General features: G+C 34.9%; 2 pseudogenes; both read right to left on the bottom strand.

Moving 5' to 3' along the window:
- LOC116811463 (heat shock transcription factor, Y-linked-like) overlaps positions 1 to 23,825 on the bottom strand; it is a 133,196-nt pseudogene that overhangs the window by 63,003 nt on the left and 46,368 nt on the right.
- On the bottom strand, positions 2 to 485 carry LOC116812205 (testis-specific XK-related protein, Y-linked-like; annotated as a pseudogene).

Raw genomic sequence — 23,825 nt, 5'->3', positions numbered from 1 at the left:
TCTAAAAACTGAAAGCTGTAGTATAGGATTCTGTGGCCCACATCTGTCTCTTGTCAATTATTTCCTCATTTGACAGCTGCAATTTCACTGCTGACCAGCAGGAGAAGTTGATGGCAGCATATACTAGCATGATTAAGATAAGCATCCCTACTGTACCCACCATGCTGAAATTATTTTCTGTGTAGCTAGGAAGATGAGCTCCACTTTCCAAAACTCCAGCCATGGTGCCAACAATAATACAAAATATATGATTAATAGAAAGGGTAGGCTCCTCAGTTTCAGAGATGCAGGGAAAAATGCCAGTCACTGCATGTGAGATAATCACCAAGGAATGTCCTATCATGACATAGATGAATTTTATCACCTATAGCTTAATATCAGCAAAGTTGTTGCTGGTGTGGATAGCCAGTGTATTGCAGTGAATGACCCCAAACGCAACTGATAAAAGGGAACATGTCATCGGCAATACTATTAAAGATAAACATGAAAACGTTAGAGAATAATTTTCATTAGTAATGGCCATTTTCTCTTTTAAACTTGCAATGTTAAGATATATTCCTCCCAACCCACCTCCTTCAGAAAATGATTTACTTAAAAAAAGGAAAAAAAAGTTTGTTAACTTTCCATTATCAGGGATTTAATAATAATATTCATGCAAATCATATATTACACCTTGGAAAAACAAATAACAAGTGAATACATACATACCCACATTTATAAATGTATACACCCATTCCCTCAAAAAAAAAAAAAAAACTGGAACAAATGAAATTGGATAGAGGCATTCATATCTGATGCTATAAGCTGTGACAGCACATAGAAAGAAGTCTCAATTAAGAAAAAATAAAATTACCTGAATTGCATCTCGAAAAGGTAGTTTCTGTTTTATAGAAAGTTAGACTGTTAAGTAGGAAATTACAGTGTAAAATAGTAGGTGAATGTAATATCGACTGTGTTTTAGACTACGGTGATAACAAGAAATAGGACATAAGCTGTGGAGGTAAAGTAAATCCTCAAAGTGGAGCTGACAGATTTTGCTAAGTGATGGAATACAAGGCACTAGAGGAGCAGAAAAATTAAAACTTTTAGAAATTAAGTGGTATGTGTGTACGTGTTTCTGTTTGTATTTATGTAATTTTATCAGAAAATTTTTCATAACAAATTAATTTAATTTTGACATTATTTTCCCAATAATTACACTAATATGCAGAAGGAAGAAAATCGAAATTATGAAGTAGTTGAATAATCAGTTTAAACAATTTTGTACTACATGGAGTTGAAAGAGTAAAAATTAATTTTACATACATAGGCAAGTTAAAAAAATACACTCTTCATACGCAATGAAATGAAGCCAGACACCAAAAAGAGGTCAAGTAGTCATTACTTATCTAAAGTAATTACTCATTTTCTAACACCATTTAGGAAAACGAATATCTAGAGCCCATTTATTCTTTTAGGAATACCCAAAGAGAAACTCTAAAGCAATAACATCTTTAACTGCATTTATGAGAAATAAGATTGAAGAAAAATAAATGACCTAAAAATTAAATTTCAGAAAGTAAATTTTAGCTGGGTATAGTGACTTAAACCTGTAATCATAACACTTTAGGAGGCTTAGGTGAGTAGATCACTTACACCCAACAACAACAACAACAACACACACACACACACACACACACACACACAAATATTAGCCAGGCATAGTGGCACATGCATGTAGTCTCAACTATTCAGGAGGTGGATGTGGGAGGATTGCTTGGGCAAGGGAAGTAGGCATAGGACTTTTTTGCTTTGGGACATTTATTTCCCTGTTCCCTGACCCCAGCACTTTGTGGGGCTGATATCCGGGGGTAATCTTGTAGAACAACTCTGGCAACAGATTAGAACCCATGACTTCAGTAAAATGGACTTGAATTCCAGTCAATATTCCTGCTGATTGAATACAGTAACCTGGGACAATGAATAAAGGTCAGAGGGCAGATCCTGGAAGCTTCAGGCCTTGAGTACACCCAGTGCTCAACCATTTTCTACAGGTGCAACTTGGCACTGAGTCAGCTTTGGCAGTCAAATTTCCCCAGCCACGAAAGTCTGCTCATTAGTGTTTCCACTAGTTCTACCAGGGATGAAGCTAACATAGGCTTAAAGACCTTAATTTCCTTCTCCTTGCCCTGAATCTCCAGAAAGGCTTGCTGTTGAAGAAAGATTCCAAACTAAGCCACCATGAACACTGAATTAGGCACCTACATCACTGTGCAGACATTGATGCATAGTCACAAGGATTATGATCAATGAGAGAAACATGATGACATCAAGTCATCAAAACAAGGTGCTAGTGGTGACTGACCCAAAAGTGATGGACACGGACACATGGCCTGACAAGGAATTCAAAATAGTTATTTTAAGACAATGAGGTGGACTTCAGGAAAACACAAAGAATTCCAAAGTTTATCAGAGAAACTTACCCTAGAGATTAAAATAATGGAAGAAAAACAAACAAACAGAAATCTTGAAGAATGAAACACAACAAAATAAAAAATGCAGTTGACAGCAGTGACAACAGAAGGGGTCAAGCAGCAAAACTCAAAGACAAGTCAATTGAAAATATAGTCAGAAGAGAAAACATAAATAAGACTCATGATATTAATGGGATAACATCCAAAAAGCAAATGTATCAGACACTGGCATTCAAGAGTGTGGTAGATCTGGGTACGATGGCTCATGACTGTATACCCAGCACTTTGCCGGGTAGGCCAAGGCAGGTGGATCATATGTTGCCAAGAGCTTGAGAGCATCCTGCACAACATGGTGAAATCATTTCTCTATTAAAATAAAAAATAGCCAGGTATATTGGTGGACATCTGTAATCCCAGCTACTGAGAAGGCTGAGTCAGGAGAATCACTGAAACTCAGGAGAATTACTGTAACCCAGGATGTGGAGGTTGCAGTGAGCTGCAATCACATCATTGCACTCCAACCTGAGAGACAAGAGCAATACTCCATCTGGAAAAAAAAAGTATAAAAAAGAGTAGAAAGCTTATTTATAGAAAAAATAACAGAAAGCATTCCAAACATATAAAAATATAAATATTCTGCTACAAGAATATCAAAGGCTTCCGATCAGATTCAATTTCAATGAAAATATACCCATGATTTAATATAATCAAACCACCAAATATCAAAGACAAAGAGAGGAAACAGAATTAAGCGCAAGAAAAAAAAGAAAATATTATATCAGGAATACACCATATAAGTAATGTATGCATATACATAATACAAATGTTAATAGATCCAAAGGAAGGAAAACGTGCAAGATAATAATAGAAAACTTCAGCACCTTATTTTCTGCAGTGAATAGATAATGCACACAGAATTCAACAAGTAAACATTGGATTAAAATGCCCTGTAGGGCAAATGCTAAAAACAGTTACTGAACTATCCATCCAAGAGCTATAGAATAACCATTCTTATCCACTGCATACATAGAACATCTTCCAGGATAAATCATAGATTAGGCAAAAACCCACAACTTAATGAATTTGAAAAGATCAAAGTGATATCAAATATCTTTTGTAATTAATAATTCATAAGCACATCAAAATTAAACAACATACTCCTGAAAAACCATTGAGTCAATGAAGACATTAAAGAGAAAACACCATATTTCTTGAGACAAAAATAGAAACAACACACCAAAACCTATGGCATACAACCAAAGCAGTTTTAAGAGGAAACTTATGGCAATAAATGCCTTCATCTAAAAGGATATCAAATACACAACTTGATGTTTCAATCAAGGAATTAGAAAAACCAAAAGTAACAAAAGCCCCTAATAAAGAAAATCTGAACCAAAAAAGATATACCATAACTAACACCAAGAAACTAATTAATGGTAAGAAATCCAATAAGCAAAAAAGTCACCTGTTAAAGAAAAGCCCAGGACCTGATGTATTCACTGCTGCATTCTACCTACCACAAAAAAGAAAGTACTGTCACTTTTTTTAACATAAACAAAAACAAAAACATAACACAAAAAAGGAAGATATGGGAACTGTTTCAACTCATTCCACTGGGAAGGCATTATGCTGATTACAAATCCAGACAAGGATACAAGAATAAAGAGAAAACTATGGGCCAATATATCTGATAAACAAAATGTAAAAATCCTCAAAAAAATACTGAGAAAATGACTTATAATGCACATGTAGAAAATCATTCACCATGATCAAATGAGATTACAGGGATGCATGAATGGTTTAATACAAAAGAATCATTAAATGTCATATATCACATCAACACAACAAAGAACAAAATCTATGCAGTCATTTCAATAAGTGAAAAAAAGATTTTTCAAACTTCAACTTTTTTCAAAATAAAATCTCTTAACAAATTATGCATGGAACAACTGTAACTCAACACAACAAATGACATAGACCCAGATAACTAGGAAACACAATATATGACAAACGCTTAGCTAATATCACACACTCAATGGGTGTTGAAAGTTGAAAGCTTTGCTGTGAAGATCTGAAAGAAAACCACGATGTTCACTTTCACTACTTATGTTAACATAAAGCTAAAAGTCCTTCGCAGAGTAATTAGACAAGAGAAAGTAAGAAAAGCTAACTCAAATTGGAAAGAAAGAAGGAAAATTGTCCACATATGCTAATGACATAATATGGAAATCCTTAGACACATCAATAAAAGGAGTTAGAACTAATTCAGAAAGTGAGTAAAGTTTCAGTTTACAAAATCAACATATGCAATTCCATAGCATTTCCATACACAAATAGCTAAATATCAAAAAAAAAACTTAAGGATCTCAGTTACAATAGCTATGGGGAATAAAAAGGAGTAAATTTAACTAAGGAGGTAAAAAAATATGTATTCTGCAAATTATGAAACAATAAAATGTTAAAATGACATAAATAAGTGGAAAGATATCTATGTTCATTGATTGGAAAAAGTAATATAGTTAAAATGTTTATATGATCCAATGGAGTGCTCAGATTGAATGTAATCTCCATCAAAACACCAATGGCATTTTTCATAGAAATTGAAAAAACTCCTAAATTACTATGAAACCATAAAAAACCAACCCGGAATAGCCAAAGCTACCCTGAAGATGGCACTGCCCTTGGGGTGCGAACCCACAGAACTGGAGATGCCACAGTGCTATAAACCAATACAATAGAATACAGTGAGCAAAAATAAATTTACACGTGTATAGCCAACTGATATTCTGCAGAGGTGCCAAGAACACAAAATAAGGAAACGTCAGTCTCTTCAATAAGTGGTCCTGGGAAAACAAGAGAGCTACATGCAGAAGAATATAATTAGAACCCTATCTGTCACCACATACAAAAATTCAATGGATTGAAAAGCCTAGTGCGGTGGTGTGCACCAATAGTTTTAGCTACTCGGGGGTTTCAGATGGGTGGATCACCTGAGCCTAGTTGTTCAAAGCTGTGGCATGAAACACTTATGCCACTGTACTCCACACTAGGTAATATAGTGAAACCTCATCTATAAGAATATATTTTTTTAAAACATTTAAAAATAAAGATGTAATGAAAACACCAAACTGTCAAACTAGTAGAATAAATCACAAAACACATTTAATAACCTTGGTCTGGGCAAGAATATTTTTTTGGATAAGACTTCAAAAACACAAGCAAAAAATGCACAAACAGAAAAGTATGGTTACATCCTACCAGAAAATTTACATACAGCAAAAAATAAAAATAAAGTAAAATAAATCACCAGAGTGATAGAATGAGAGCAAATATTTGCAAACTGTATATCAGGCAAGGGGTTAATCAAAATATACAAGGAACTGAAAACAGATTCAAAAGAACAAGAAAATAATAACCTAATTAAAAACAAGTATCTTCTGTTTTCAAAAGAAGATATATACACAGCTAACAGGTGTGTGTGTGTGTGTCTGTGTGTGTGTCTGTGTGTGTAGATGTATGTGTGTGTACATATATATACATATATATATAGATATATGTATATATATGTACACACACACATATATATCTCAACATTTCTCATCATCAAAGAATTACAACATCTACCTCCCAGGTTCAAGTGATTCCAGTGCCTCAGCCTCATAAGTAGCTGGGATTACAGGCGAGTGCCACTATGCCCATCTACTTTTGTATTTTTAGTAGAGATGGGGTTTCACCATGCTAGCTAAGCTGGCCTCTAACTGCCAGCCTAAGGTGATCTTCCCACCTTGACCTTTCAAAGTACTGGGATTAGAAGTCTGAGCCACCATGCTTGGCCTATTGCAAGAAATTTTATACATTTCTTAAATTAAACTTATAAAAAAGAAAAAGTTGGCCAGGAACGATGACACACACCTGTAATTCCAACACTTTGGGAGGCCAAAGTAGGTAGATCACAAAGTCAGGAGCTTGAGACCAGCTGGGCCAATATACAGAAATCCCATCTCTACTAAAACCACAAAAATTAGCTGGGCACGGTGGTGTGCGCTACTCTGGAGGTTGAGGCAGGAGAATCCCTTGAACCTGGGAGTTGGAGATTGCAAGGAGCTCATATCACACCACTGTACTCCAGTCTGGGTAACAGAGTGAGACACTGTCTCCAAACAACAACTACAGCAACAAAATTAGGTATGTTTTTACTGCACAGAGATTTGTTGGTTCTGATATTGTCAGGAGTTTTATTTATTTGTTGAGTTTTCTGGCTAATGTGTTGTTCATTTTCCATTGTTTCTGCCTAAGTCCTTTTCTTTCAGCAGATTCAGTCAATTAAACTTAAATTAGCTCCAGAGTATGGCCCAAAATCACTTCAAGCATTGTCACTGGGATTAACACGTTGGCTTTTCAGGAGTGTTTATTGCCCTGTTAGTGTTACTAATTGCCCTTGCTATTACTAATTTTTATTTGCATAGAAGATTAAATCATGAAATAACACATTTTTGAATGTGTTTAACTTCTACACTTGCATTTTTAATGAAAGGTAACACTTATCCCCATTGACTCCTAATTCTATAAAATGTATATAATTTTTCATACATTTTACTATCTTAGAGCTCTAAATGCAGATCTGAATGTAATTACTTCTTACAAAATTTATAGTACTCATGAAAATCAGTACAGTAACAGACAGAAGTAATATGGGAATGAATTGCTTAGCTATATTTTGATATTCCAAGTCACAGCTACAAATTTAAAGATGTCTAGAAAATCTATCACTAACATGTTAAATCACATCAGTTGACAAAATTTATGAGATTATTTTTGAGCCATACTCTTCTCACTCACTCTACTCTCATTACTTAATTTAAGCTTGTGTATCTATCCTTCATAACTATTTAGAAGGTCCATTAGATTGAATGAGAATATATCAAAAGGAACAGAAAAAAACAACTGACTTAATCCCATTTGCATTTTTTAAAAACTATCATTACCTCATTACTGATAAAAATTGCTTAGGAAAATTTTCAAAAGTGTGAAAACTACATAAAACTAAACAGGGACACATTTCAGTTAGAGGAACAATGATTATTACATCCTTAATCTTGTTAGGAAATGATTTATATTCTATTTACTTGTTGGAAATAGAGGATGTGAGATATTTGTGTCACTTAACCACACTATAGGGCCTAAAGGAAGAATGCACCAAAAAGAGTAATGCAGCTTTATTTCTCCTCAAGTCTGTTTGGAAAAGCATTAGGGTAATTTGACCTAAAGTTACCTCCACAATAATAAAGCTCATGGCAAATGACATCAGAATCTGTCATTAGCTTTTCAATTAATTTCAAACATATACAAAGCACAGGTGTCCTCACCACAGCAGGAAACAGTTGAGCAGAGAACGATGAAACGAAAGCTCCTATGGGGTCTGTGCCCAAGGACCATTTCTTCTTCCAACGATAAAACTTCTCCTGTACTTTCCTTACAAGCACTGTGTCCATTCTCAGCATGCTGCTAATTCAAACTCTGCTTGTCAGTGAATCCAGTATAGTTCGGTATCAAATCCCAACTGAAGAAAACAAGATTCTGTATAATTCACTATTCACTGAAAATGTAAAAAGGTAAGTTTGGATCACTAATCACAATAAAAAAATCTATGTCTGGTTTAGGAAATATTGAACCACCACTTGACATAATTTAGTCAATTAAAGCATTTGACATAATTTAGTCAATATGTCAAATAACTTGACATATTATTTCTTCAGCAAATATTGTTTTAAGGAAGTAGACAATAAAACTTCTATGAGGCATTAACTACCACTTAACACCAAGATGACAGTGCTGTCTTCAAGTAGTATGAAAAAATATGTATATTTCTCATAAGTTTTCTTTTTGTGCCTTTCAGCCAATGTCTGCTGCTGATATCAACTAAAACAAAATGGCACAAGGTCTAAGTCAAGTCTAATGATAATGACATTAAGAAAACTATTTAGCAGTTTTTTCTGATTGAGAAAGGAATACAAAATAATGAGTCCTTTAAGTTCCACTTATTGTTAGATGCTGGTCATTTTGCATTTAAATTACTGTTTCTTGGCTTGATTTAATGCTATAAAGTTATAAATCAAGTAACGTTTCAATTTAAATAGACAGAAATCCAGACTTCACATGGTTATAGACCTAAACTCTATTTTGAGGCAGGGGTGGGGGTGAAATACCTCATGTTAGGTTCTTTCTAGACAAACTGCCAGAGGAATTACTGATATATTGTGACGGTCAATTAGTCATTATGTGTGGGAAGCAATATTAAACAAAAATGAATATGAAGGAATATAAAAGGCAACAGTAGTTTTAAATCAAGTAAATATTGGAACAGAATTTAGACAGGAAGATTTTTCTGACTAAAAATGCTGTTAATATAATAAAAAAGCATGAAATGTGTAAGAATCTAATGCAAATTACTAACGAGAATACATAGTATTTCCCCAGAAGATGTTGGTTGTTTATTGAAAGGTATCAATGGGAAAAATAGAAGTAGTAGTTTAAAAAGTGGGAGTTGAAGAATGAAGTAACCTATTTTATTTTTATTTGATAACATGTTCATTTCCTGAACTTTCTTTGCATTGCTTTTATTTTCATAACTTATCATAAATATCCTTTCCTCCAATTTGTTAAGTTTTATGCTGCAGAGTATTAAATTCCTCAACTTCTGTTGTTTGTTACTCTGATCTAAATCACACCTTTAAATATATACACTCATCTATTCAAAGACAAAACCTTTATCACATTTTAAGATACATCCTCTTGGACCCAACCCATCAATATGATTAATCTTTTCTTCTTTCTCATAATTTACTTCATTCTCTTCCTCACTGTCCTAATTTCCTTGTCACACATGTATAAAAAAACTCCATATTTTATGATCCACAACAAAAACTGTCTCTTTTGATACTGATCTTTTTCTCTAATTTTAGTTGCCACAGAGAATTTCTATTAGCTATTTCCTTTCCATCAGTTCCTACTGTGTCTCAGGTTTTATCCCACAATTGTGAAGTCACAGTCCTTCATCAAAGGTCATCAGTGACACCGTAATTGCTAAATTTAAAATGTTTCCTTCAATTTCAAGTGAATATTTTTACCATTGACAATATGCTGTCATTTGAAAATATCACTTACCTTTACCAGTCAGGCTTTCATCCCCAACAATCTACCAAATATATTATATTTAAAATAATCAACTTTATTTTTGTCAAATATAATAGTTTTATTAAAAAAAATTCTTGTCCTTGCTTTTAGTTTGTTTATTGAGACATGGTCTGCCTCTGTTGTCCAGGCTGGAGTGCAGTGTTGCGATCAATAACTCACTGCAGCCTCAACCTCCCGGGGTCAAGCGATATTTCCACCTCACCCTCCTGGGTGACTGTGACTACAGGCCACCCAGACTAGCTAATTTTGGTAGAAACAGGGCCTCTTCATGTATCCCAGGATGGTCTTGATTTCCTGGGATCAGACAATCTGCCTGCATCAGGCTCCCAAAGTGCTGCCATTGGAGGTGCGAGCCACCAGGCCTGGCCAAATATAACAGTTATTTCTTAGTCTCTGTCTTCCTTGAACTATCACTGATGAATTTACTCTCAATCTCTTAGTTATCTCTTCCTGTATGGTGGATTTCTAAATTCTACTATGTGTCCCAAATTGTTAACTTCAACCAGTCTCTTACCAAAGCCCAAATCATATAGGACCCTATTGCACATACTCATGTTTAACAGGCAATTTGATCTCAAGGCTACACACTGAATCTGATGCTCCTTCCAAACAACTTCCCTCAAGTGTTTCCCATTTCACATAGTAGTTACATCCTGTTTCAAAGGCCTAAAACTATAAGGTCATCCTCAATGCTTTTCTTTTCATCTCATCATTTATATTAATCCTTAAATTCTGCATGTTTTCCTTTTAAAACAGGTCTGGAATCTAACCACTTTTCCCTATTTCTCCTGCTGTCACCCAGATACAGGTCATTCACATTCTAGTCTGATAATTTCCTACCTTCTGCTATTACAACTATTACACTATTACCACCATTACAACTATGTGAGTTATATCTCAGATACTATAAAATTAACCATTGTAAGGCATACATTCAGTGATTTTCAGGATATTCCCAATGTTATACAACCATCACTATTATTTAAATATAGAATGTTGGCTTCACCTTAAAAAGTAACTCTATCTATTAGCATTCAATCCGAGCTTCCCTTTTTCCTAAGCTAAAACCATGGTCTTTATAATGTAACAACAACCATACATTATTTTCTTCTTATCCTCTTTTGCATATCTTCTTCTACCATCCTCTTTCTTGTTCAGAGCCTCAGTATACACTATGACTTCAGAGGTTTTGCTCTCTCTGTTGTTTCAAGAAGTTTGCTCAAATCTCCTTTGAGCTTATACTGTTCACCTGCTTATGAATGAATTCACCATCCTTATCCTTCTTAAAAATAACATCACTAGTTGTTGTCACTACTTTCCCCTAAAGCCAAAATGTAAGTTCCATCAGTACATGGATTTTTGTTTTTTGTGAGGTGAACTGGCCTAAACAATACCTGATATATTGACAGTTAATTTGATGCTATTTATTTATTTATTTATATGTATTTATTTATTTATTTTTGGCACGACGGTGGAGTGTGATTAAATCTTGTTCTGTTCCTCAAGCTGGAGCGACAGGATCTCGGTTCACTGCAACTTCTGACTCTCAGGTTCAAGCTATTTTCCTGTATCACCCTCCTGAGTAGCTGGGACCACAGGTGCCCGCCAGCCCAACTGGCAGTTTTTTTTGTTTCTTTGTTCCTTGTTTTTTGACATTTTTAGTACAGATGGGGTTTTGCCATGGTGACAAGGCTGGTCTCAAACTCCCAACCTCAGGTGGTCTACCTGCCTTGGCCCCTGGGAATTATTTCGATTACAGGTGTGAGTAACCACTCCTGGCATGATCTTTATTCTAAAAGATTCACAAACATAATTTCTGTAACATATCTTTATTCAGTCTTCTCATTAAACTGTGGAGACTGAAGCAATAAAAGTTTAAGTAATTTGTCTCAATTATTTATCCTGGTGGTTTTATTATCAAACTAGACAATTCTGTCTGCTTCTATAACAAGAATTAAAAGATAAATTAAATTATTCAGGTGTATGCTGAACAATTTATAATTTAATGCTGGTATTGCCAAATTCTTTCTAGATTATGAGTTTCACTTCCTTATAAAAATGGTTTAACATTTAGGGGCATATTTATAGGCATTATTTTTAAGTAAAGCATCATCCAACTTCATGGCATTTCCTCCAGTTTTGCTGTGTAGACTGGAGAAAGCATTCTTTCATATTCAATTCCAGTTTTGAGTTTAGCTCACATTGTTTATCAGTTGTTCACTTCCCTGCCACTTTATGTGACTGGGGCCCATTAAATACTTTTGTCTGTGTGTTTAACTTGCATCTACATTCCTGCTAAGGCTTGTAGTGCTCAAAACTTTGACCGAGGTTTCAATAGTTTTTTAATTGAGAGATAACCCACACACTATCACATTAGCCACGTTAAAGTACACACTCCGTGATATTCTGGGTATTCACAAAGGTGTACAAACATCACCACTTTTTAAATATGGAAGATATCTATCACACACACCTAAAAATCTTAGCACCCATTACCATTCAATCCCAGCTTCCTCATTTTCTAGAGCACTTGATATCCAATAAGCCATTTTCTGTCACTATAGATTTGCCTATTACAGACACTTCACTTACATGGACTCATGCAATACGAGGCTCTTTGTGACTTGCAGCCTTCTGGTGCAGATTATCTTCAAGGGGCTTTGTTATACAAAGACAATGCCTCCTCCTAAGGCAGAGTTTCCTTTCTTTAAAATGCTGGGGTTTCCTAAGCTTGGGATTTCTGCAACAGGCTTGCTATTTTGTCCTGTTATTAAGCCAAGAATACTGAGGCAAAAACATTTCAGTATTTTGTCCAAATTGTTTATCTTGGGGTTTCATTATAGAATATATGTATTTGCATCAATTATATCAGATATATGGTAAATGAAGGCATGATGCAAATCCACTGCAAGGGTAGCATTGTCCTAGGTCCACCTCCACATCAGAAATTGATGGAAACCTTTACTACTACAAACATTCTTATAAAAATTGGTGTAAATATATTTTAATCTTGGGGAAATATGCTGAATGTATGTCCAATTATTTGAGAAACTACTCGATTGTTTTCTAAAAATCAACCTCACTTCATGTTCCCACTGACAATAGGACGAGGTTCCCAGATTTTCCATATATTCACCAACATCTGCCATTTCTTTCTGATTACAGACCATTCTATTCAATGTAAATTTGTATCTCATTGTGGCTTGATTTTCGTTTTTCTGATACCTAATTTATGCTTAGCTCTAGATTTGATGTCACAATAATAAAACAAAAATTAGTTGGGCATGCTGGTGGCACCTGCAATCTCAGCTACTTGGGAGGCTGAGGCAGGAGAATTGCTTGAACCCAGGAGGCGGAGGTTGCAGTGAGCCAAGATTGTACCATTGCACTCCAGCTTGCACGACAAAAGAGAAACTCTGTCTCAAAAAAAAAAAAAAAATTGCAGAAATTTTATATGAGATCTCATTTTTGTCTAACTTTCTGCTGTTGTAATATCCTGTCATTTCTCTCTATCTAATAAGTTGAGCCTATAATACTTTTTCTTTTGCAGGGTAGTGTTAAAACACAGGTGAAATGTGTGCTGATTAGCAGATATAAAGAGGAAACTTTGGGGTAAGATAAGAGTTACAAGTCTTTCATTTCAGAAGCCGTTCATCTCAAAAACTCAACATCACTAATTATTAGGGAAATGCAAACCAGAATCAAAATGAGATATCACCTGAGGCCAGTCAAAACGGAGAGTGCCAAAAAGCCAGGAAACAACAGATGGTAGGGAGTTAGTGCAGTCATAGGAATGCTTTACACTGTTGTTTGAAGTGTAAATCAGTACAGACATTGTGGAAAAGTGTGTAGTAATTCCTCAGATATTTAGAACTAGAAATACCACTGGACTCAGCAATTACTGGGTATATAGCTCCCCTTCAAAATAAGTCATTCTATTTTAAGAATACATGCATGTGTATATTTATTACAGCACTAATCACAGGAGCAAAGATAGTGAATTCACTCAAATGCCCCATAACAGACTGGATAAAGAAAGCATAGCACATATACATCATGAAATAATATGCAGCCACTAAAACGAAGGATATTATGTTCTCTGAAGGGAGATGGATGAAGCTAGGAGCCATCATCCTCAGCAAACTAATACAGAAATAAAAAAACACAAGCACTGCAGGTTCACAATCATTAAATGTTCACACTGAACATTAAAGACACATAGAAACAGAGGAACAGCATTCAACTTGCCCTGCCAGGAGACAGGGGAAAAAAAAGAGCTTCAGGATAAATAGCTAATTTATGTGGGGCTGAATACATAGGTGATGGGTTGATAGATGCAGTGAACAATCATGGAACAAGTTTACCTAAGAAATAAACTAGTAGATCCTGCATATGTACCCTGGAACTTAGTATAAAACAAAATTGAATACACTAAACAAAAATAAAAAGCTTTCTTTTTGTAGAGATGAGATTATAGTAACTTTGAAATGTGTGCCACACTTTATTTAAGACATTTTGGTAATTACAATTCAGAGTTGCCACAAACTGTATTGAAAAGTAAATAAGTAGTATATCTCAATTCCTAATTGATTGAATTTATTTTCTTTTATTTTTATAAAGGAATCTCACACTGTCTCTTTGGCTGGAGTACAGCTGTGCAATCTTGGCACACTGCAACCCTCTGCTTCCCAGTTTCAAGTGGTTATTCTGCCTCAGCTTCTTGATTAGCTGAAATTACAGGTGAGCACCACCACACCTGATGGGGTTTCACCATATTGTGCAAGCCTGTCTCAAGTTCCTGGCTTCAAGTATGCTGCCTGCCTTGGCTTCCAAAAGTGCTGGAATTACAGGTGTCAGCCACCATCCCTGGCCCTTGATTGAATTTCTAATTGAGAAAATACTCATCTTGCAAAAACCTATTTTTATATCATATTTTTGAAGTGTTTCTTTATATGCTTCATAACTCAAGAAAAATAATATAATTTTAATGCATTTTCTTTTTATTGAAAATAAATGTATTTCCATTAATATGTAATTTAAAAAGTGGGTTAATTTATAATGTTATTTTTCTTTTGGGTAAAGTTCTCAGGTTTTAGAAATTTCTTCAGAAATCTAATTTTGGAAGTGAATTATATTTATTGATCTCAGGTTTTTTAAAATGATTTTTCTTTGGAACAAAATTCAAAATTGTTTCAATATATAATTAGATGTTTAATTATGTAAAATAAAAATAAAAGTATTTTCTTGAAAAGACATATTTTCATAACATATGTTTCCTACTAATAATATGTGATTTTTTTTTCTAACTTACCAGGAATGAATTGATGTTGTTATCTTCCCTGCATCAAAAGTTTAACTGTAACATATAAGAAGTAAAAAACTGCCAGAAGAGCCAGCTCTTTCAGTCTGTTGCTCTCCCATTACCATCAATCCTGGTTTTGATCTACCTATAGCACCAGGTACTGACTGTGTAAAGAACCCCAAAAATATAGTAGATTGTTTGAATGCAATATATTACAGAGAGAAAGCAACAACTAGTGAATTTTTATATTATAAAGCTGTTTTTCTTCATTAATTAGTTTACTCTGAAAGTCTATTTTTTCATTTAGAAAAAAATTAACTCATAGTTTTTGTTTCTTTGTTTTTGATCAACTAGTTTAACATTTTGTAGCCATCAGGTATATATTTGAAACCATTTACATCAGACAATATTAAATTGAAAAATATATATGTATTTCTGAAGTGCTCCCCTATACTTGGTGTTGGTAACCAAAGTGGGTTTTATTGAATCATACATTAAAAAATACTGAAACCTCAGTGTAACCAGAAGCCAAATTTAATGGTACAAAAAGTTTATATTTAAAATGGATTATTAAAAAAGATTTTTATAACCTGAACCTTGAATTTGCTTAATGTTATTTTAGTTAAATTTAAGAGAGGTTTCTGAGTGAATTTTATACTTCTAAGTGTCCACATAAGTCCAGCAAAGTAGGTATCAATGTTCAAGTCTTACACAGAGCAGAAACTCAGGCTTGGAGGTAATATAAGGAAATTAGCAAATGATAACAAAATTTAGTTTATTTCAAGAGAAAACCAAGGATTAATAACACAATTAACAACAGCATTGTGTATATCTTTAATTGATAAATGTGAAATTCTATTTATTTATGTTTTTCTCTGCATCAGTATATTTTCTAGCACATTGTAGGAGTTTCTAACTAAACTCACCACTTAAAAAGTCAGATCTTTGTCTTGTGAGATCTGTGTAGAGAGAAGAGTTTCCTTCTTAAAAACACCTTGAATGTTTATTTAACAATTGAATTGACATAGTTTATATATATATTCAAAAGACTTTTTTTGAAAAAAACACTTTTTTTTAAACAACGAGATGTAATGTCATTAAAATATGTACCTAAGGGGTCTGAAGTTAAAAATCTGTAATGGTCACTTGATTTGTTGTTAATATGAAAATTTAAAGTACTCTTTCAAAATGGCTGTGTTGATAAATCAGTTGTTGTTAATATTAATTTGTCATTTCATGGAAAGAAGATTGGGCACACTTACTATTTTCATAGTACAAGCATTATTTTTTCTTCTTATCTCAGATTGTGAAGCACTTTTTGAGTGGGAATATCTGCTCCCTGTTAGATCTCACCTACTAGAAAGATTTGTGGGACTCAAAAAAAAAAAATATATATATATGCATGTATGTGTGTGTGTGTGTGTGTGTATATATATACATACATACACACATACATATGTATGTATGTATTTTTTCCCCACCAGAAACAGTATTCTTGCAATTGAATCCATAGGTAAAAATATAGATAATGGTTTCTTGAAGATGAGAAGCAGAACAGCGAGGTAAATTCTAATTATTAATTACTATTATTTGTTTGAAGATTCTGATAGCAGCTACTGTTTTTCTCTCTGAAACTATTGTACTTTAAAAGAATTTTGCAGAAGGTACATTTTCATAATGGCTACAATCTCAGAGAAACTGTGCTGATATATTATCTGTGTATCACAAGCTGTGCTTATTTTTAAAATTCTCTAATATATTTTTCTCAAATGAGAGATTTTTCTGCTAAAGAAATGAATTTCTTCTTCAAATTATGCTATGTGAATTTGTAAAAAATATTAGTTAAGAAATATAATCACACTGCCTATGAAAAGTGTTCATTTGAACATAAAGCAGTAACAAAGTTAGGTTATAGCGGTGATCACCTATTTAGGATATAACTCTGAAATTGACAAATGTGATCTAATTAAACTAAAGAACTTCTGCATAGCAAAATACACTACCAACAGAGTGAACAGGCATCCTACAGAATGGGAGAAAATTTTTGCAATCTACTCATCTGACAAAGGGCTAATATCCAGAATCTACAATGAACTCAAACAAATTTACAAGAAAAAAACAACCCCATCAAAAAGTTGGAGAAGGATATGAACAGACACTTCTCAAAAGAAGACATCTATGCAGCCAAAAGACACATGAAAAAATGCTCATCATCACTGGCCATCAGAGAAATGCAAATCAAAACCACAATGAGATACCATCTCACACCAGTTAGAATGGCCATCATTAAAAAGTCAGGAAACAACAGGTGCTGGAGAGGATGTGGAGAAATAGGAACACTTTTACACTGTTCGTGGGACTGTAAACTAGTTCCACCATTGTGGAAGTCAGGGTGGCGATTCCTCAGGGATCTAGAACTAGAGATACCATTTGACCCAGCCATCCCATTACTGGGTATATACCCAAAGGAGTATAAATCATGCTGCTATAAAGACACATGCACATGTATGTTTATTGCGACACTATTCAAAATAGCAAAGACTTGGAACCAACCCAAATGTCCCCCAGTGATAGAGTGGATTAAGAAAATGTAGCACATATACACCATGAAATACTGTGCAGCCATAAAAAATGATGAGTTCATGTCCTTTGTAGGGACATGGATGAAACTGGAAACCATCATTCTCAGCAAACTATCACAAGGACAAAAAACCAAACACCGCATGTTCTCATTCATAGGTGGGAATTGAATAATGAGAACACATGGACACAGGAAGGGGAACATCACACACTGGGGCCTGTTGTGGGGTGGGGGGATGGGGGAGGGATAGCATTTGGAGATATACCTAGGGTTAAATGATGAGTTACTGGGTGCAGCACACCAATATGACACATGTATACATATGTAACTAACCTGCATGTTGTGCACATGTACCCTAAAACTTGAAGTATAATACAAAAAGACAATATAACTCCAAATAAGTAAGTGTAGAATACCTAAATTTTGGTAATGTTTATACTCAAGATCTTTATTATTATTATTATTATTTTACTTTTTGTATAGGTATTGATAGAAACTAAATTAAAAAATCAGAATCGTTTTACTGTAGTAAATGGTTTTCCTACAATTTCTTAATTTTTCCTCTCAGTGGGAAGAAATAGTTTGTCTTTAAGTTACCAGTGTTTCACACTTGTTCATTTATAGAAATTACAAAACACACACATTCCTTCTCTTTTCTAGGCTCAGAAAATTAAATCATCCAAGCATCGCAGTCGGGGTAGCTTTACTTTTAGTAGAATCTTCATATGGGATGTTCACCAATACTTGGTTAGCAGCCACTATTGGAAGAAAAATTGGAATGTAACTTCTGGTACTATAGCACGTGTTACCCCTAGGGTGTTGAATTTAACACATATAGAGATGGTTAATCACAACAGCAGGAAGCAAATGAAACAATATAAAATTTCAAATTAGGTATCTTACCTTTGGACTTGGTTGCTTGTGATTTATGTTGTTTCATTACTGTACTGTGGCATGTATATCTGCCTTGTTCCTTTTTCTATGCAATGAGTGTCTCCAGGGCAGGAACTGGGGATTGTTTATTTCTTCATCACAAATCTAAGACACAATGAAAACCAGACAGAAACGTCTCAGATACTTGGAAACCAACTGTATTTTGTTCTATGGCTACAATCATGTTTTGATTTTAGAGCTTCTGTCTATGCTACCATTCTTTCCACAACTATGGTTAATAGACATTTATGCAGCCAGAAAACACATGAAGAAATGCTCATCATCACTGGCCATCAGAGAAATGCAAATCAAAACCACAGTGAGATACCATCTCACACCAGTTAGAATGGCCATCATTAAAAAATCAGGAAACAACAGGTGCTGGAGAGGATGTGGAGAAATAGGAACACTTTTACACTGTTGGTGGGACTGTAAACTAGTTCAACCATTGTGGAAGTCAGTGTGGCGATTCCTCAGGGATCTCGAACTAGAAATACCATTTGACCCAGCCATCCCATTACTGGGTATATACCCAAAGGAGTATAAATCATGCTGCTATAAAGACACATGCACACGTATGTTTATTGCGGCACTATTCACAATAGCAAAGACTTGGAACCAACCCAAATGTCCAACAACAATAGACTGGATTAAGAAAATGTGGCACATATACACCATGGAATACTATGCAGCCATAAAAAATGACGAGTTCGTGTCCTTTGTAGGGACATGGATGAAACTGGAAAACATCATTCTCAGTAAACTATCACAAGGACAAAAAATCAAACACTGCATGTTCTCACTCATAGGTGGGAATTGAACAATGAGAACTCATGGACACAGGAAGGGGAACATCACATTCCGGGTACTGTTGTGGGGTGGGGGGTCGGGGGGGGCGGGGACAGCATTAGGAGATATACCTAATGCTAAATGACGAGCTAATGGGTGCAGGAAATCAACATGGCACATGGATACATATGTAACAAACCTGCACATTGTGCACATGTACCCTAAAACCTAAAGTATAATAATAATAAAAAAAAAAGAATTCCTAGGGATTTCAAGCAGAAGTAGAAAGATGAAATTAAAACACTTCTCATAATACCATTAATAGATGAAATTAAAACACTTCTCATAATATTCATTAATTTCAATAAAACTAAGAGAAAAATAAAAAAATAGGTATATTTATTGAGTATTAATAATTCTGATTTCATCATGTAAATAATCTTATGTAATTTGGAAAATGCATTATTCTCAAAAGAAGATACTGAATCCTACAAAGACTAAGTAACTTATTACCCCTAAGTTACTCATTCCCCCAAAGTTACTCATGGCAGAGGGCTCATTTGTCTTACTCCTTGCCTACTTTACCAAATTTATTTTACCTCTAGTGTAGGTTATTATTTTACTACTCTTTTATGATAACTTTTCTGTAAACCCAGTTATAATAGTCCATGTTTGAAATAAGCAATAATAATAAAAAATAAAAAGTAAGTGCTTTGAAAATTATGAGTATAAAAAATGTATATAATTTTATTCAGTAACTTTTTGTATTTGTTTCAACTTCTTTATTTTATTTATTTATTTATTTATTTATTTATTTATTTTTATTTATTTATTTATTTATTATTATTTTTTTTTCTTTTTGAGACAGAGTCTCACTCTGTCCCCCAGGCTGGAGTGCAGTGGCGCGATCTCGGCTCACTGCAAGCTCCGCCTCCCGGGTTCACGCCACTCTCCTGCCTCAGCCTCTCCGAGTAGCTGGGACTACAGGCGCCCGCCACCACACCCGGCTAATTTTTTGTACTTTTAGTAGAGACGGTGTATCACTGTGGTCTCGATTTCCTGACCTCGTGATCCGCCCGCCTCGGCCTCCCAAAGTGTTGGGATTACAAGCGTGAGCCACTGCGCCCGGCCTCAACTTTTTTCTTTATATTAATAAAGTTAAATGAGTGCATTACTGATTTTTTTGGTCTTTAATGTTGATCCCCAAGATAATTTACAAGAATATTTTTATTAATTGGAAGACAAACCAGAGTTAAGTAAGACAGGAGATAGAAAAGAGTACAGTATTAGTGTCCTAAGACATCTTTGTTCATTTAGCTGTTTTCAAACTACAATCCTATGTACCCAAAGAATTTTGGCAATGGTTAAGGTAAATTTTAGGTGAGTGATTATTTCAGTTTTATAAAAACCTCAACACGTTAACTAAACACTACTCAGACAAAATACTTCATTTAAGGGACATTATATTAAGTGAAATTAGCCAGGAAATATAAAAGACAAGGATTACTTGTTTTTATTAATATGTGAGAAATAATAAAGTTGATCTCATGGAGTGAGAGAATAGAATGACAGATTACTATGGGCTCTGAAAGACTTTGAGCAAACAAATAAGTGAATTAGTTAATGGGTAAAAAATACAGTTAGGCCGGGCGCGGTGGCTCACGCTTGTAATCCCAGCACTTTGGGAGGCCGAGGCGGGCGGATCACGAGGTCAGGAAATCGAGACCACGGTGAAACCCCGTCTCTACTAAAAATACAAAAAATTAGCCGGGCGTGGTGGCGGGCGCCTGTGGTCCCAGCTACTCGGAGAGGCTGAGGCAGGAGAATGGCGTGAACCCGGGAGGCGGAGCTTGCAGTGAGCCGAGATTGCACCACTGTACTCCGGCCCGGGTGACAGAGCGAGACTCTGTCTCAAAAAAAAAAAAAAAAAAAAAAATACACTTAGAAGGAATAGGTTCTAAAGTTTGATTGTATAGGAGGGAGGTTATAGGTATGAATAATTTTTTATAGATTTCATAATAACTAGAAGTTCAGATTTGGAAAGTTCTTGAAACAAATATATATGTCTGAAATTACAAATAGAGCAATTACCAATATGCCATTTAAAAATCTGATCATTACTCATTGTGTGCATGTGTCAAAATATTATTTCTAATTTGTAAATATGTAAAATTATAACGCATCAGTCCAAAAAACAACAAATGGCTGTCTGTCTAAATAAGAAATTTCACTAAATGTGGACATTTCTGAATAGTAAAATGCTCTTTCTCTACACATTGGGGCTTTGTGATCCAATTTCTGATTTTAGAAGTACTTGCAACATGTTCTTGGGCAGACTGTGGCCATGGCAGAAAGCCCGCACATGCCCCTCTTCGGCATTAGCTGGAAATTGTGGTCCAGGGCACTCCTGGATGCCATGAAAGAATATGTGCCATTGGAAAGATAATTACTAGCTTGTCTTGCCTTGGTGTTGAGACTGCTTCTTTGAGTGAAGACCATAAAGTAATTATAAAACTTGCAACACCTATAATGTGTTGGGCAAATTAAGGAAACAGCCTAATGAGGAAGTGCTCAGAAGACTTCCAAAATATCATAAAAGATGCCTTTATAGAGTAAAATGTTACCAGGGAAGTACAAGGAGATGCTCATCCTGTTCAAGAGCAAGCAGTCTGGTATTTTCTAGCATGAAGTTTGGAACCACCTCAGGAATTACTGGATCCCACTCTTAGATGGGCAGTGCCCTTTGAAGAGCTCCAGATTAACAACAACATACTTGGGTGATGAATGGCAGTTTCAACGTGGATGAACCATGTCCTGTTGGCAGGCTTTCATAGAGGCCAGAAATGAAAAGACAAATTGAAGATGGAATGAGCAAATTAGCTCAATGATTAAACTGCATGCTCTTAAACCATTGTTTTATAAAGGCAATTGTTTGAATTCCTGAGTGGTAAATAGTAATCAATATCATGGCCACATGAACAATAGAAAACTGGACTTTCAAACAGATACCAGTATGTGACACATGGACTTTCCATGGGCTGAGTCACTTCCTGGCATCTGCTTAATACCAAAAATTTAAGGGGTATATTAAAGAAGGACATGTTGATTCCCATTTGAAGAATCCTCTCCAGGATGATTGGGAGGTGATTAGAACCAGGACATCATGAGGTATTCACTTGAGGTGGCAACCTTATAGAGGTGCAGCAGTAAAACAGGGATAGAATTAATCTACACATATTTCTCTTGTACTCTCTAAGGAACAGAAATTCCCAAATCTAAGTCTAGGCCTGGAGAGAAATGTAGAATGCAAATAACAATAGGTCAAATAGGAAGGCCCATAACATAGTTGGATTACAATGTACCAATATCAGTAGACCTGATAGTGTATTTATAGGTCTTGACTAATGTAGACTGCATTTGCATTTATAGTGTTTGATGCTAATGCTTAAATACTACAAAAAGATAAAAACATAGTATATTGTAACCAGTTCAAACAAATGAATTGCTGATCCTCAGGCTATGCAACACATTTCATATCCTACTGTTTCCAACAATGGGCATTGAGATATTTCATCAAATAAAAAATTTATATGAATTATTTAAAATCAGAAGGTGCTTACATCTTCAGTAAACCCTACATCTAATGACAAAAGCTTTAAAATAATATAGAAATAAACTAGGAGACTTACTGCTTTCAAGGAATATTATGACTGGCTAGGAAAGCAGTCAGAAATCTTGGTGCAATGGTACTTCAAAGTACTGTGGATTTTGATAATACTTCACTGGAATTAGATGAAGCCAAGTTTTAGAAGCATCCCTTAGTAAATGCTACCACAAAAGTACCCCCAGCACAAAAAATACAATACAATCTACCGTGCTCCAAACATTCTGACATATGAAAACTATGGTTTTAATATTTAAGAATTTCTATCAAAATATGGTGATATCTTTATATCAGCAAGAAATTAAACTATCAAACATTAAAGGTGAAGAATGCGTAGAATTAAAATCTGCTTTTTTAACGTTTTTCTCCTGTTTTTTATTTTTTCTGGTTATAAAAAATAAAGTTTCCAAGCAATACAGCTGTTACTCTGGGCAACTGCTGTAATTTAGGTAATTCCAACCTTTGGCTACATGAACTTGGTGAGAAGTCATGCTAAACATTATAGCACAGGAAAACCTTTTAAATGATTAACCTGGCCAGGTGCCATGGCTCACAATAATCCCAGCACTCTGAGAGGCTGAGGCAGGTGGATCGCAAGGTCAGGAGATACAGACCACCCTGGCTAACAAGGTGAAACCCTGTCTCTACCAAAAGTACAAAATTAGCCAGGTGTGGTGGTGCATGCCTGTATTCCCAGCTACTTGAGAGACTGAGGCAGGAGAATCTCTTGAACTTGTGGGGTGGAAGCTGTAGTGAGCCAAGATCACAATCATTGCATTCCAGCCCAGGCAACAAGAGTGAAACTCCATCAAAAAAAAAAGAAAGAAAGGAAGGAAGAAAGGAAGAAAAGAAAGAGAAGAGAAAGAAAGAAAGAAAGAAAGAAAGAAAGAAAGAAAGAAAGAAAGAAAG

The sequence above is a fragment of the Hylobates moloch genome, unplaced genomic scaffold, assembly GCF_009828535.3.
Source record: "Hylobates moloch isolate HMO894 unplaced genomic scaffold, HMol_V3 SCAFFOLD_25, whole genome shotgun sequence".
In the NCBI taxonomy this organism is placed as follows: domain Eukaryota; kingdom Metazoa; phylum Chordata; class Mammalia; order Primates; family Hylobatidae; genus Hylobates; species Hylobates moloch.
The sequence above is the reverse complement of the archived record's forward strand: the minus strand, read 5'-3'. Positions and strand labels throughout refer to the sequence as shown.